This window comes from Drosophila tropicalis, unplaced genomic scaffold (genome assembly GCF_018151085.1).
Source record: "Drosophila tropicalis isolate 14030-0801.00 unplaced genomic scaffold, ASM1815108v1 contig_845, whole genome shotgun sequence".
In the NCBI taxonomy this organism is placed as follows: domain Eukaryota; kingdom Metazoa; phylum Arthropoda; class Insecta; order Diptera; family Drosophilidae; genus Drosophila; species Drosophila tropicalis.
The window spans coordinates 8135339-8151088 of NW_027173338.1; the positions used below are offsets into that span (position 1 = coordinate 8135339).

Consider the following 15750-nt stretch of genomic DNA (forward strand, 5'->3'; position numbering starts at 1 on the left):
TATAGCCTGAACATAAAAACTAAACGCCAACACACAACCACCAGCACACACACACACACACCGAGACAAATAATTGATACGGCACAAACACACACACAGAAGAGTATATACATACATATGTATATGCAGAGAAGCAAGAAAATGGCCCACAGTTTTTAGCAGTTTTTCTCACCCTTAGCAAAAGGTCTTTTGTATGTATTTTTCTCTACAAAATAAGGTAATGGATATGATAAATATGGCATACATTTTGGCTAGTTATATGAATTTATCTTTTAATACTTTTCTGAAAAAGGAAAACTTTAAGTTTGCATTATGCAATATAAGAAAAGGATATAAGAAATACTAATTTGATTGTGTCAAACTGCTTAGAATACATTATATAGAATGCCTAGAAAACCATTCCTATTTGGCTGATATGTTCAGATCTCTCCCTTAGTATTCCTCTCGTTAGTCGCTCTCTTTATGAATATCGAAAGTGTATTAAAGTCTTCGCATTGAATACGTTTGATGTATATCTTTTTTATATTGTTTCTCGGCTGGGAACCGTAACTCAAGGTAACATCTCTTGCCATCATATCACCCAGAGAAGCGTTCCTTCGTACGTTCATTTCGTTTTGGTTCGTTTCGTTTTGGCACAGGTGTACATTGATATATGGTCTTGGTTTGGGTAAGGCCAAAGTCGTTTTAGGCTTAGGTCGTCTGATATATAGAGCCACGTGGCCCATACAAACACCCAGACTCACACACACAAACAGTTGCCCATACGGTCACATAGATGCCCAAGTTCTATGTTTGTGTGTGTGTGTGTGTGTTTGTGTGCACATTTGAGTTTCTAATCAAGGTAATTTTATGTTTGCCAAGCTCGCTTAATGCCAAAATTACATTTTTAGTTGGTGTCGGTTTGGTTATCCTCACATTTTGGCTTGCCTGCCAAATGGTTTTTGGCTTATGCCTGATAAACTCAAGCCAACTCTAGGCTTATCCTTAATGTGTTTGTGTATGAGTGCGAGTTTCTTCGCGTGTGTGTATGTGTGAGCTAATTAGACCAGAGTCCTGCAGCCAAAATGGCCACATTATTGTTAGTGGAGGTCACATTTGAGGCTTTGGCCTTGTCTTGACTTGTTGCCCGATAAAGTATGCTATGCAAAAGTGTTGAACCATCTTCCTCTCTTGGTTTCGCTTTGACAACTCAATTTGAACTCGAAAACTTCCATTCATTTATGCAAGCAATCAACCAGCCTTCATCTCATCCCTACACCATGAGATTCCAGGCATTCATCAACTGACAATCAATCAATCAATCGATCAATCCATCCATACGTCTATCGTTGGTTAGGTCAAAAGAGTTTGTCGTTGATGAAAGCTTTTTAGCGACATGTACATGTGCATGGGTATTGGTTAGGCTTGTAAGTGTCTGTGTGAGTGTGTATATGCTGCACTTAATGCATCATTGGCCCAAACGATATCTGGGCCATTGGCATTAAGTGCTTGTAAATTTTGCATTTGATTTGACATGAAATGCACATGTTTCATGTTTTTTTTTTGTTTTTTATTTATTTCCGCCAAAGAGGATTATAAGAAAAACCAATAATACTCTTCCAGTACTGATTTCATCACAGCTGTCAATGCAGATAAAGTTTATTGTGTGAAATCAATAAACAACTTTATGTTTAATAAATAATTTTACATGTAAGCTCAATATTTGTTATAAGTCAATTAAAAATATTGTTAAAAATCCATGGAACTAATGTGAAATACTTTTAATTGGAAAGCTTAAAAATTCGTTACGTCATTTCATTCTTTTCCTTATACTTGTTTTTGTTTTAAACTTTAAACAATTTCCAAAAGAATTAAAAAATATATTCATTATTATTTATCTTTCTTCTTTTGCAGTTGACATGCTTAAAGTTCACATACGTCGTCTCACTTAACATATCGGTAAGTGTCAACTTCAAATTTAAAACAAACAGCAAGAACAACAACAACTACAAAAAATAAAGCAGAAAACTCATTAAAAATGAATAACAAGTTGAGGCTGGCATAAAATGAGAAAGAAAGGGAATGCGACCCAAAAGCATAAATTATACAACTCAGTTGGCAGATTTGGAGACAGCAGCAGGAGAGCGACTGAGGCTAATCAAAAATACACACACACACACACCTCAAACTCATACATGCATGCACAGTCAGCATTTATGAGTAGTATGGGAATGGAGGGGGAAAATTCATAGGGATTTGCTTTATGCAAAAGTTTTCTAAAAAATATTTTTGGTTGAAATTTTTGGCAAAAGTTGAAACTAATTGACAGGATTGAAAGAGAGTTGCTTTGCACATTAATCATACGCCATGTGTTCATAAATACACACAGGATTTTGGGCATGGCAGACATGAAAATTTCATTTAATTTTAAGCTTGTTATGTCTCTCCATGTGTGTGTGTGTGTGTCGAGTCCTGTCTATCTGTTGTGAAGACAAACGCCCTTAAAGCTGTCATTAGTTGAAATCACATGTCAAGGGCAGAACGAGCGACAGAGATAGAGAGACAAAAGCAAAGAGAATGACCCAACAACATATACAACATTTATTTATGTATGTACATATGTGTTTGCCTACGTGTCAGCTTTATCTCCCTTTCTGGCTCTATTTTATGACAGTTCATTGATATGCATTTGAGTACACATCCGTTTTTGAGGGTGTGGAAAAAACCCTTTTCACCAAAAAACGCCAATGAAAAAGACTCGTACGAAAAGCAGAAGCAAAAATTCAATTAAAAAACACACAATGTCTACAAACACACACACACACACACACGGAAATCAGTTTATGGAAAACCAAGAAGAACCTAAAGTTTTTTGCTGCAGTTCAACCAAAGTGAAATTCAAATTTCATTCCATTTCATCAAATGTGGTTTAAAGTCAAAGAAAAAACTTCATCTTGTATAAAGTTAAAGCAATACAAAAATCTCATAAAATTTTCAATAGACACCTGAGAGTAAGCTAACAACAACAAAATTAGACAACTTTTTTGAGCGATGGGGGGGGGTGTCGTGGAGAGGGTAGAAGTAAAAGTTGTGCATTCATATACATCTTCTTCTTAGTGTTCAGCTAGGTCAGACAGCCAGACACTTAATCCTCACGTTTACACCTCAACGCACACAAACAGATAGATAACTGAGAAAACTGGGCATGACCTAAAGGGGAGGAGTCGAGTCGAGTCGAGCCAAAGCAGCTATAAATTCGTGTATCTACTTAATAATTAACCGAAAAGATAGCTCTCACTTCAAGTAAATATACGTATAGAGGGAGAGAGGGGATGCTTCAAAAGTTTTACTTAAGGAGAGAATAGGGTGGAGCCAGCATCACCACAATGGGTTTATAGACAGCTCTATAACAATGTGGCAACTAGAGATGAAGAAGTTGTTGTCAGAAGATAAGGATAAGGACATGAAAATATTTAAGTATATCAAACGATGAAAAGTCAAAAGTACAAAAGAAGGTGAGAATCATCATCATCTTCATAGTCCTTTTGTGTATGATGAAGGGCCATAAAATAACTACTTACATATTTCGTATTAGTTCAAGAAAATTGTAAACGTTTTTGATAATCCACTGTCTGCATTTTAGCATATTAAATATTAACAAGTAAATGCCTAAGTAAATTCCATAAATAATAATTTATATTTGGTTTCCATTTGCCTCATTTCTGTTTTCCTTGATGCTATTTTCAGCATATTTTCTCTGCTAGCAAGACCAATCTATTCCCTTCAGCCCGTAGGTATGCTACAATTTTAGGTTCTCTCTGTTAATGAACGAAGGGAAAAAGGAAAACTTAGATGATTACAAGACAAAATGTGGCATGGCTTTAATTGCACTTGAACCCCCCAACTCAACTCGCAAAGCGATAACCTCAACCGAGCCCCCGCCCTAGTGACCCTCATGACTCAACCCCAAAAGGCAGTTCAAGTTAATTTGCTCAACGCTCTAGCTCAACGATGTTCCACTTGCTCATTAATTACAGCTTAGTCCAGGAGGCATTCCGCAAGGAGCCGCATTGCTACCCCTAATGATTTACCTACCTGCAAAAATGTTGTTGTTGCTGTTGCTCCAGTTGCTGCTGCTGCTGCTGTTGTAACTTTTTGCGCTTTATTATTTCTTGATTTCTTTTGGGAACCTTTTGCACCTTTTCTGCATTGTGTGGCCTGTCTATAGCATTCTCGTGTACTTTATCTACATCTGTCTGCTTGGCCTTTGGAGATTCTGTTTTTGGTGGTCTTTACCTTTTTGCTATCGTTTCAACATCATCTCTTGTTCATCTATTAATGCTTTGTAATCAAATATATGCAGCAACATTTTTTTTTGCCTATCTTTTCTTCTTTAGTATTATGATTATTTTTTTGTTTCTTCCTTTTTGTTGATTATTTTGAGTTGTTTCCCTATTTTTTTTCTTTTTGTGGCTATATGATGACGGTTCACATTTTGGGTTTTTTTTGCGCCTGCCACGCCCACTCATTGCGCATTTAATTAAGCAAATAGCAAGACTAGAGCAGCAGCTGAGTTTTGTTTCCTTTTTTTTTTTTTTTTGTGGTCGCGGCACTTGTTGCCCATTTTGCGGTTTTGCTTTGTTGTCGCTTTTCTGTTTCCTTTTCTCCGTGTATCTCCTTTTGAGGGAAATTCTTGTGAAAATTCATTTTGGTATGCCAAAGAAAGAGAGAGAGAGAGAGAGAAAGAGTGAACAATATTAAATATGCTTTAAATTTTTAAGGAAAATCAAAATATTTGCTTTTACTTAGCAAATTTGCAAAGGGGACTTAATTAGTTAGAATTAATTGGTTTGTTTTTTAATACTTAATTCAAAAAGGAGTTAACTCGAAGGAATATTCATGGTTTTGATCAAATGGGAAGGAGATGTGCCCCATTAAATAATAGTTTGGTTGGAGATTTCAGGCGCAAAGATTCCTTTAGTGTAGACATCAAAATCGTTCTGGAAATTCTTAAATTTCAACAATTTATATCACTTGTACATAGTTTCATTTTACTCTTAGGTATTCCTGACACTGACGACAAATTCTATGTAGCCTTCATGAGTCGATTTATACCATCTCCTTTTTGCACTTGTGTCCCATTGATTTCTGTTTTGGCTCTGGCTCACATTTTGCTGCTTTACCTTCGTCAATTTGTGTCGTCTGTCGGCTGTCGCCTTCTCAACCTGCTGCCTGCACTCACTTTGCCAATTTGCAACTAAATTGCAAGGCTGTCATCGGGTAAGAGTCGTGTGCAATCCAATGTAGTAGCGGCACCAAGAGCAGCAGCAGAAGCAAATAAACTGACTCACGTTCTCTCAACGAGTCAGCCAACAATTTAATAAGAAAAATATGTTTGTCGCGACGTGACAACTGGGACACGCTCTACACCCACACCACACACACACACATACAGCAGGAGAGACCCACAAATGAGTGGTAAAGAGGCAGAGGCAGAGGCAGAGAGAATTACTCTTAACCAAATGTCATGCCACAATGCGCAATGTAATTTAATTTTAATAAAATTGTAAAGCAATTAACTTCTAGAGCTAAAGCATAAGTAAGATACTAGACGGAGATGAAGATGAGGAAGATGTGCAACAATTAATAATGCATTAAGCCTCAAGAGAGAAAGGGAAAAGAAAAGAAAAGTAAGGAGAGCCACTGGGAGAAAGACATAGAGAGGATGAAGAAGAAAACCTAAGCCAAAATGTCAAGATTGCAACTACAACAAGGTCATCTTTCCCCCATCTTCTCTCGCCAAAGACAACTTAATTAACCTCGACCTTCTCCTCCTGCTCGCTGGCGAGGCTGACGTCAGTCATACAGTCAGTGAGTCGTTTCGCCATTGCCTTCTCGTCGAAAACAAGCCACGTTCAATGTCGCTGACGCCAGTGGACATGCAGTCAGTGTCAAATTCAGTGGGCAACTCTCCAGTTTTTTTTATGACTTTTTATACTTGCATACATGTACAAGTAGATATATAGAGAGATACGATTCCAGTTGACCATCGGCTATGTCCACATTAAGACATCAATAATATAAAATTTATACAAACAACAAATAATAGTAGTTAATAAATGTGCGTAAGCGTCTCGTTGCGCATTGTCAATTTTGCGCATGCGCTCAGCCGGCATGAAAAATGAAACCAAACCAAAACTAAAAACCATGGCAAAACCTGTTCAGCAGCAGCAGCAGCAGTCTCTCTCGTAATGTTGCACACGCTTACACACACACGTACACTCACACTGGTGCAAGTGGCAGACTGCAAGCGGTTGGTTGCTGCTGGTGCTGATGCAGTTTCAAGAACCAGGTCAAGGTTGCATGTTGCATTGGCGATCAGCAACAGCAGCAGCAACCAAACAACAGAGCTTTCGCCTTGTTCGGGTTCGGCTTTTGTATTTTACATTGAAAGTCAAGTTCGCTTACAAACACACACACACACACACTCACACAAACACACACATTCGCGTTTGATTGACATTGGACAACGACAAACATTGATAATGATCATGATCATGATTGTGTGAAGGAAAAACCGGGCATGTGGCTATGACTGGATCACTTTGTTCACACATGACATAATTGACTAGAAGATGCATTCAAAGAAACGAATATATATATTATAACGAATTCCTGATTCCAGCGAAATGTTTCTAATTATAGTATTTAGTCAATATACTAATGTATTTGTACGTTTTTGATTAACTAGTGAGCTTATTTACTTTTACGAAACTTGCTCTAGGTCATCATCATCATATTTTACTTGTTAAATATTCATTTTATTAGGTTATGTAAATGTCGATTTTATGCTATTCTATATCAAACATTAAGTTAATTAATTGTTTTGATAATAGAATCTTTGATTCCAAAGCGTTCTTAGAATGTCTTTTAAAATGATTGAGCTAATATCTTAAATATGTCTCTACTTTGCCTTGTATGTAGACCTAACTCAAAGTAAAAATTGTTTATAAAAAAAGAATAATGTTGATATTTTTGTTTATTCATCATAATTTTCAGTTCAGCTTTCTTTGAGTCCTGCAATATGCTTCAAAATTTACATTGATGTGGCAAAAATGTCCTTTTTTTTAATTTCCATTGAATTATACTTTTTTCATTAATTGTCATGGTGCATAATTAATAAAAAAACCGAAAATAAAGAATAAAATTAATTATTATCAACAATTTTGCCATTGATTTTTTGCCATGGTATGCATGTTTCATTTCATTTATGCATTAAAGTACCCAATTAAATAAAAATTTATTTCGTTTCAATGATGTAAAAGAGAAATCCCCTCATCTTAAATCTGAAACACTATTTGCAATTAATTGTATATGAAAAGCAGGAGAGATGGTTGTCGCTGAACTATTAAGAACGAACTCTCAATACTCTACATGTCAGTGAGTCACCCTTTTGAGTCATCTGATATGGTGAAACCTAGTTTAAATTGATTCGCTGCATGAAGATGAATTTCTTGGATTAGGTTTTTGCCATAGCTAATTTTTGTTGAATGAGTAATTTTTAAAATCCTCATGAGACGTAGCGAATTTTTAAACAAGATGATATGTACTTTGGTCAGAGACACCTTCTTACGTTTAAATATTTGAAATTTTTTCCATATTTACAAATATATTAAGACAATTTCTATTCAAATATAGATATTGATATTGATTAAGGTGAAAAATGAGAAACTAAATTAATGATTTTAAAGAACAATTATCTATTTAGGATTCTTAAACTTCAAGTTAAAATTAATATGCTCTTTTGTTAGTGTATTAAATATGTTTGTTAATAAATTGCATAATAAAATTGTTAAGTCAAGTGCAGCAGCGACACCAGCGGCATGCAACGTTTTCATTATTTCAACTCTGCCTCTTATTTCTCTCACCATCCCTCTGTGTCTCTCTCTCTCTCTTTATCTCTCTTTCATATTTTCTCTGCCCCTTTGTGTTTGCCTCTGATTAATGACTAGCCACACACAGATGCGACCTTTTCCCTTTTATCCTTATGCTCATCCTTTGACCTTCTTATTAAGTTTGCTGCACAAGCAACTTGAGCTCAAGTTAAGCGAATATGCTATTAATTTTCATAAGTAAATGAAAATTGATGTATGTATGTATGTACATATGTAGCTGTAAACGTATGTGTATTCTCCTGAGGGCGTGTAACTAAAAAATTCCATTACTGGGCATAGGTTGGGCGATGGTCTTTAATGGAAAAATCTCTGCAACATTCCAGAACTGAATTGTCTTTGAAAATATTGCCAGTGCATAAACTAATACTAATAATATGATATATATATTTATATAGTTGCACAGACATACATAGATAGCTATGGTTGTTGTTTTTGCTGTGGAAGACCCTGAAAATTGCAGCAAATAGAGACAGAGAGATAAAGCACAGAGACACACACAAACATATACTAGAGAGACAGTGAGACTGAGAGAGAAAAATAGCATTGAGCAACAACTTGGCAGCCTCGTTGAGAACTCATCACTTGGTTGTTGTTGTTGTAGCTGTTGTTGCTGTTATTGTTTCAATTGCAACCGCAAATTCTATGCGGCAACTCAAATGACTCAAGAAGTTGTTGATGTTGCTGCTGCTGCTGCTCTGTTGCCAGTGATAAGGGACCTCGGCATCATTTGGTTGGTTTTTTTTTTTTTTCGTTTATTTCTATGCTTAAGAATTATGACAAACAGCAACCACAAAAGTGGTTGCGCTTCTACTCTATACATACATAAATAGTGTAAAGTGGTTCACTTTGTTCTCAACAATTGTCACAAGGCCAGAGAAGGAACACGCAATGTTTTTTTGTATAGCTGCTGTATTTGTTTTTGTTGCTGATCTTGAACCGATTCGCCATATACATTTATAGCCATGCCATGGCATTGATGATACATGCATAAACACATACATATATCAATAAATTAGAATTGTTCTCCTTCTTAAGTTTTCAACTACTGCGTATACGTAATAAACTTGAACTTGCAAATATTACTCATACGCAGCATATGAAATGACCTTGCCTTTTGTTGCAACTAATTAGTCTCCATACACACACACACACACACACTTTGTTTGACTATCAATTAGTTTGCAAAAAAAAAAAAAGAAGAAAAAACATCAAAGTGGGCCTGACCTCAAGATAACAAAAAAATATATTTATGATGAGCTCAGCTCTTTATCTCACACTATCCGTTTCGCCTTCTCCCTTTTACTGCGTTTTTCTTTACAAATTCTTAGAACAAATGCAAGTTAATTTCTACAGCTAAAATGTTGTTATTCATAATGAAAAATCTCAGCTCGATTTAATGTTAAATATTTCCAATAATCAAGGCATTTTCTTTTCCTTTGCATCTACGTTTCCAGTAAGTGCGGTGAATAATTTAATTTTGTTAGGCCTTTCAAATAGTTAGACATGCCAACAGCTGGTTAAGCAAAAATGTTAGAAATATGTTTCTATATGGAATGCTTATATTAAATACCATATTGAAGCAATTTTCTTACACAAAGCTAAGCCAAAATGTGAAAATATGTTATTATACAAAGATGATCCTTTTGAATTTTGCTGATAGTTGTCCCTAAAAATGTACTCTTTCATCTTTTCTAAGACAAGTATTTAATTATTTTACTCTTTTCTCTGTTTTCAATTCATGTCAATGCATATTTTAGTCCCAACCCTCACACAAGCATACACACACACACACAGTAGACTCTTATAACTCAAGGACTTCTGGCTCTACCTCCTACCACTAAATCAGTTTATTTGTGCCAGGCACGTCCATTGAGGCGTTCATTCGCACGTTTTCACAGAGCTCCTCAGTTCTGTCTGCACATTAATCATAATTTCACGATTAGCGTAAGTTTTTTTCCATTTTCATTTTTGGTTTTTTTCTTTTTGTTGGTTTATTAAATATATTTCATCGTCGATGCCACGCGTCGATAGGCCATAGCAAGTCGCAACGTCGTCGTCAACATAAATTGCAAGTAGATGGAAAAATATCCAGCAGCAAAAAATACATCAACAACGAAAACAATGTGAATTTATGATGTTGGCTGGCAGCAAAGTGAACAACAAATTTATGGCTCACTTTTAATTATGCAACACACACACACACACACATAAGAGGCAAGTTTTTTTAAGTGCAGGTACTTGCAACAAAGTCAAATGGCAAGGCATGTTTAATATTTAATAACAGAAACATTTTATATTCAACGTTTCAAAAAAGGTTTACTTGCCATTTCCAGAAACCTTTAAATTCATTGAAACTTTGATCTTTTATTTCTTAGTCTTTCGATTAGTAATTGATGAATTCATTTCCATTTCATTAGAAATCGAATCAAGATTTACGCTACTTTAAAACTCTCTTGTGCCATTCATTCGATTCATTGGCCATGTCATGGGCTCACTGCCACGCCTCTTTTGCATAATTCAAGTTTAGTATACTTGGGTTTGGGTATCTATATATGTATGTATAAATCAGCGGCTTCTGCCACCAAAAAGCAAATCGCATATTTTAGCACTTGATGGTCTCGGTCCTAGCAAGGATTCAAAGTCAGCTTATTAAATATTAAAGCAGCGACTAGAGACCGCTAAATCCTGTGGCTGTCAAGGCTGTTAAACTCAACTCGACTTGACTCAAAAAAAGCTGTCACACATCCACATCGAAAGGAACGAAAAAATAAAAGGAAAACGAGAAAAACCAAGGGGGAAAATGGAAAAAAGCAGAGCTGTGTGCAAGACTAAGACACACACACACACAGAGGGCTTTGCTGGGAGTTTTACAGTTGCTGTTTCTGCCACCTGCAGCCGAATTCAATTTCTTGTTGTCCGCTTGATACTCCATTTGGTGGTAAGTAAGTTGCAGGCAGTCCGCCGAGGCAGGTAGCAGCAGCTGCGGTTGAATGAAAAGAGAAAGAGCCAAGTCAAAGTAAAAGGAATATGCCGGGGATGGCGCGATGAGGGAAGGGGCAGAAAAAACCAACTACTAAAAGTATTATTATTGTTGCTTGCACCTTGAGGTGGTTTACTTTGTCACGGATATGTTTTCTTTAGACTTTCTCTTGTGAGGAGCAACGAACAGGACGAGCTGCCACGCACACACAGACACGCATCTCAGCAATATATGTGAATAGATGCCTGCCTGTCCTGCCTGTGTATGTGTAAGTGTGTGTGTGTTGAAACATGCCGGAAGTTAAATAGGAAATTTTATATGCTTTTATAACTGTGCACGTGTTTACAAGAACCAAGCTCCTATGTTCTTGCTACTGCAACCAAAAAGCCGAAAGAGGATTCTCATATGAGTATGAGAATATGTGCATGTGTGAGAGTGTGTGTGTGCCTCTGACTTTTCCTTGCGGCAACTGCGCTCGTTTGATAAAGTGCCGCTGCGGCTTTGACTACTGCTGCAACTTTGAAGTGAGTGAAGGACTGTTGGCTGCTAGTTTTGACTTAGTTTGGGGCAGCCTTGAAAATTAATCAAATTCCCAGAAACTGCATGTAACCAGAACATGTTGGGGAATAAATTTATTGAAGCATCAAATAGGTTTAAAATTTATGTTAGAATGTAGATAAATATTTAGTATTTTCCTTTAATTATATTAATATGAACTATGTAATTGACTTGTACTCTCAACGCATCATTAACCATTGCATTCTGGTCCTTGGCTCTGAGTTTTGTAAGCCTGTGCTAAGCTTAGAGCAAATCAAATCATTTGAAAACTACGAATTAGGGAAAATATTTTAAGATAATTGAAATACCAATAAACAGAAACACAACGAAGGAAACCAATTAGTAAGATAAAGCTAAAGAAAAACAATATCAAATTGGCACTATAATTGCAATTTACATGATTTAAAACCAAATCGTAAACTACTTTCTTAGGGAAGAGCGAAGGATTTTAGCAAACGATTCCCTTAGCACAATGTAACTTTAATCGAATTCACATAAATTATCAGATTTTGCCATCCACACACTATTTGCACTTTTACGGTAACCGAAATAAGAAAAAAAGAGCAAACATTTTAATGTGACATTTCCACAGAGAGAATATGTATGTGTGTGTAAGGTAAGGGGAAAAAGGGAAAGTGAGACATTTACCGCACTTAATTTGTTAACCAACCAGAAAACGAAAATCCACTTGAAAAAATAATGTGGAAATCAAGCGCTCTTAAGGCGGCTGTTAGTAGACCCAGGATTTGAGGCATCTAAGCGCAGTACACAGCACGAGAGACAGAGAGAGCGAGAAGACCATAAAAAGGAGGTAGAACTTGAATTTTCTCTCTGGTATCCTCTTTCGACGCAATCAACACAAATGCTACTTAAAAATTTATTTGTGACACGCACGAGACGTACGAATAGCAGCAAAAAAAAAAAAAAGAAAAAGGACACACACTCGCACACTCACACGAAAACGTCTCGCATGTGGGGCAGACAAAAAAGGACAATCAACATTTTAACACTTTGAAGGCAAGAAAAAAAAAGAAAACGTAGTGAAATGAGAAATAGAATGGGAGAATGGATCCGTAGGATGAGCTGAAAAATGTGTTGCGGTCATGCATTTTTATACCAAACTGAGGATGGAATAAAAAGGACACTGGGACAAAGGGACACAGAATTGGGGGACACGGTCAGGGCCTGACATGAGCCAGCCAGCAATGGCCAGCAGGATACACCCAGGAAGCAGGCGTCACTTGTCTGGGCGCCCATTTAAACCCGTTTGAGCCTGTCATTTGGGGCCAGCAGCTTCTTTTCAGTCCTTCTCCTTGTATCTTGCCCGATGTTGGTGTGTGTGTGTGTGTGTGCGATGTGATAGCCTGTGCTTAGCCACATGAAATATACTCTAATGTATATGTAAAGGCCTTTTTTTTTGCTTGCTTGCCATTGAGAAATTAATAAAATGTGGAAAATGAAAAATCTTATGACACCCAAAAGCAGCACCAGCAGCTGCTGCAGCCATAGCATCTCGTTGGCATGTCCTTGTGACACGTGTCCTGCACAAATATTGACCATACAAGTGTGTATGTATGTCCGCCGGAAGTTCAAGCTAGTCTCAAATCTTTTGAGCAACTTTTGTGTAAACTTTTCTAATCAAACACTTGGCTACTCGGCTATCCTTGCCAAAAAACAAGGGAAAACTCTGCTTGTTTGTTTGCTTGTTATGCTGCTGCTGTTGCAGTTTATTCCCCCCGCACCTCCCCCTCCCGCATGCCAACGAGGTAAATGAAGCAGCTCAATTTTTGCCCACAATTCCTTTTTTTTTGTCTCTCTCTCTCTCTCTCTCACTTTCTAGTGCAAAAGTGTTGCTTGGCCAAAGGATGAGAAGGATTGCGGGCGTAATGAAGCCGCACAAATGCACACACACACACACACAGAATTCAAAGAACTAGCAAAAAAATAAACCAACTAGTTCTTTGACTGTAATCAAAAATTGTTGTTCTGGTTGAGGTTACAAAAAAGAAAAAGAGAAAACTAAACTGCAATTTGCTGAAGCGAATGAGAAGAGTTAGAGTTTCAGTGAAGTAACCAAATTTTTATTGCATTCGAGTAGAAATGTTTTGCAAATTTTTGTAATAAACTGGATACGAATAAATCTAAATTAAAACTTGAAAAGGAATCTACAATAATGAGTTAATATTCTCTGCATATTTCACTTCTTTCAAAGTATCTTTAAATCTCTGTTCAGTAAAAGCTCAGACTTCAACCAGTTTTCCAGTTTTTTAATATTTTTAAATATTTTCTTTCCCTTTTTAACTTGCATCAAATATAGTTTATCATTTATTTTTCATATTCTGCTGTTTACTTCCGTTTTCCGGTGCTTTGGTTTAAATGATTCTTAAGATTTAACGAGCAAATTTCCGACATTGTTAGAACTTTACCTAACATGTCCATGTTAGCCCCTTTAACATAGCTCCAAATTTAAGAGAAATCAAGGATTTCTCTTAACTTACACTGCACTGTTAGTTAACAGAGTCTTGCAAATGCTGCCATAAGAGGACCAACTAGGAGCAGCAGCAGCATCAATCCAACCACGGCGGCCACTTCTTCAGTTGTTGTTGGACTCCAAGAGCGTTGTGTAGTGTGTAACGGAAAAATAACATAAACATATACATACATATATGTATATTGTGGGCAGCCAATAAGAATAATAATTTATAAAGCGGAGAGGAAACGAGACGAACGAGTTGGACGAGAGGGAACGAAAACGAATGGCACTAAGAGAGAAAGAGCGAGAGAGAAAACACAGGCAAGCGGCTTTAAACAAAAGGACGATGAGTTTGCCGAAGGCATAATGCATCCCAAGTGTATGTGTATGTTTGTGAGTGTGTGTGTGTGTGAGTTTGTATAAGTGTGCGAGTGCAGACAATGCAAAACTCGAAACATTAGCGACGTTGTCCTCGCTCGTCGTCGTAGTCGTCGTCGTTCTGGCTGTCCGTTAATTTGCATGCTGCCTGCAGATTGCTTCTGCTGCTTCTCGTTTTAGCAACCAACATTCGCCATTCTTCTTGTGGTTGCTGTTCTCAACACCTTTTAGCATCAGTTCAACCAACAACAACAACGAAAATCGCACACAAAAACCGCACAGAGTTTTTTTTTCAAGTGTCGAACATGGCCAAAAGGAAGGACCAAACCAACATATGTTTGCTTTTGTTATTTCGCGAAATTAAGTGTGCCTGTGTGTGTCGGCCAACATGCCGTATGTGTAATGTTTATGTATGAAAACGAGAAATTGTTATTCATAGACCACAAAAGGTGACAACCATATGCTAACATATGTTAATGTCCTTTCACTGTGGCAGGGGTAACCCCCGAAAAGTACTTTACTTCATGTCCACTAATTGCTTTCCTTCTCCCCTCCCCATACCCCACCCCACCCTTCCCATCAGATCAACTGTTGCCAAAAGAATGTCAAATAAAATGAAATGGAGAATGAAAATATAAAACGTACAAAATTTTCAATTTCGAACTGTCTTTAGGCTAAGAAGTTTTTGTTTTTTGGGGGCGTGCCCCACAAGTATCTAGTAGACAAAGTTTCCTGCCATCCCTCTCTTTCTCACACTCTCTTCTTTGTGTGTGATTTGCTCTAGCAAAATGGATTTCTACGTGACAAATCTTTATTTAATTTCAAAAAATGCGAAATAAACTTTGACATTTTGTTGAGATTTATGTGAAAGGCAATATAAATAGGTTGCCCCACGCAATGATCTTTCAGGCGGTTAGACAGTAGAAGTAGGATGATGAGGAGGCGGGGACGAGGGTGAGGTTGTGCATGAGGGCGTTGGGGTGGAGCTGGCTGGTTTGTTGGTTGCAAAAGTAACCAGACAGAGTTTGTTTTGAATTTTTTTTGTGTTGGTGTGAAAAACTTTTGACTGGCTGCCGTTTTAGTTTGGTGTTCGGTTTTTTATTTGACGAACAAAAACGAAAAATGGGAAGGAAAAACCTTCAAGTAATAAGGTGGCGTGAAAAAGTTTTTCTTCATTTTATGTTTTAGTTATTTTGTTGCCTCTTCTTTTGTTGTCCCACATATATTTTGTTTTTGTGTCAATTTAAAGTTCACAAAAATGAAAGAGAGATACAAAACTTCAATTTGATTAGTTGACCTATTGTTGTTTGGGTGTGTTGATGGCTGTTGTTGTTGTCTTTCATCAAACTTGTTAATAATTGAAATCTATTGTAATTTTATATTACAATAAAGCAACAGAAAGCTTCATTTTATTTGGCTTTAGGCAA

The 15750-nt window shown here is 36.9% G+C and overlaps 1 protein-coding gene across 6 annotated transcripts in view; it reads left to right on the forward strand.

Annotated features, from left to right (window-relative positions):
* Positions 1 to 15750, forward strand: part of LOC137581502 (uncharacterized) — a 37729-nt gene that overhangs the window by 8698 nt on the left and 13281 nt on the right. For all 6 annotated transcript variants that reach the window (XM_068295769.1, XM_068295765.1, XM_068295764.1 and 3 more), the window contains exon 2: positions 1894 to 1938. The gene's annotated coding sequence lies outside the window, so the exon portion shown is untranslated. The remainder of the gene's footprint in view (positions 1 to 1893; positions 1939 to 15750) is intronic.